The following is a 1,473-nucleotide window of genomic DNA, read 5'->3' on the forward strand; positions in this document are numbered from 1 at the left end:
GTAAGGATGGTAAATGATGATAAATGGCAGCGTGTATAGTTTAGGGAGAAAAAGAGATGGAGAGCTATGTATTAAAAAAATGTTTTTAATCAAAAATAATTTCGTAATATTGCAGAAGGCTTTGCGATTGAGCGATTTGAGAAATACCAACAGATTCTTGAGAGGTCCGAGTACATACAGTTGATCACTGTAACAGATTTTAGAATTTTATATTGACATAGTAAGGATGTCAAATCAACAATTTTAGATTAAAAAAATACAATTTGAAAATCTTTGCTAGAATTTATAAAATAAAATCAGCTCTATAAATATTAGAGTTTGACTAAGAAACGTTGAAATCTCTTTCACATAATAGAGTAATAATCTAAAAAAGAATCAATTTACTTACTTCAAACATAAAAATGAAGCAACATAAATAACAAAAATAATTCAGCAGTATTAAAATGTAATGCAAGACAACTGTATAGGTTATAGAAATCCAGGATGATATATTGCTTTCTATCTAGCTAATTTAATTCAGAGACCATAGAAATCTACCTTACCGATATTCTATAGATGTAGTAGCTTATGCTATTTTTCCAGAATATTCTCAATGGCATCATCGAATTCCTACTACGCTTTTTTTTCGTAAACAATTTCAAGGTTATTTTTAATGCTGCATTACTTTCTTTTTTTGCGTTTTTCAATATTATATACTACAAGTATCAATTATAACTTAGAACCTTCTGGAACAATTAGACAAAGAGGGAGATATATTATTAGATAAGGATGGTAAATGATATGCAGCATGTATAGTTTAAGGAGAAAGAGAGAGCTATGTATTACAAAATGTCTCAGCACAAAAATAATTTTCTAAAATTTACAAGTCGATATAAGGGTTTGCGATTGAGCGACTCGAAACCAGTTACAAATCTCACAGCATGTCTCATCAAAATGAATTACATCGTATAAACATTTTTGCATGCATCTTGAAGAATGCCAACAAATTCTTAAGAGATCCTTTTAAAAATAGTCGGTTACTGTAACAGGTTTAGAGTTAATACCAGGTAGCCTCGTAGTATTGAATCAACTATTTATAGATGTAGAACATGGAATTTGAAAGCTCTTGTTACAATTTACGTACTTGCAATAAAGTATGAAGAATGATAAGAATAAATTCAGCCATATTAAAATTTAGTGTAAGGAAACTGTAAATCAAACATAGGAAAAAATGATACATTGAGGACATGAACATCTACTTTCTGGAACTCTTAAACAAAAAATCTAGTGATATGAAACAATTAAAAAATACAAATATAATATAGTATCTAGAAATAGAGGATAATATATTGCTTTCTAGTTGAATAATTTAGTTCAGAGATCATAAAAACCAAACTTAATGGCATCCCTGAAGATCCTGAGCTCGTTGATAGAAGCGCCATACGACACATTTGCGCTGGAGAGACTTATACATACCTGGGCGTGCCACAGAGC

The sequence above is a fragment of the Belonocnema kinseyi genome, chromosome 1 (assembly GCF_010883055.1).
Source record: "Belonocnema kinseyi isolate 2016_QV_RU_SX_M_011 chromosome 1, B_treatae_v1, whole genome shotgun sequence".
NCBI lineage: Eukaryota > Metazoa > Arthropoda > Insecta > Hymenoptera > Cynipidae > Belonocnema > Belonocnema kinseyi.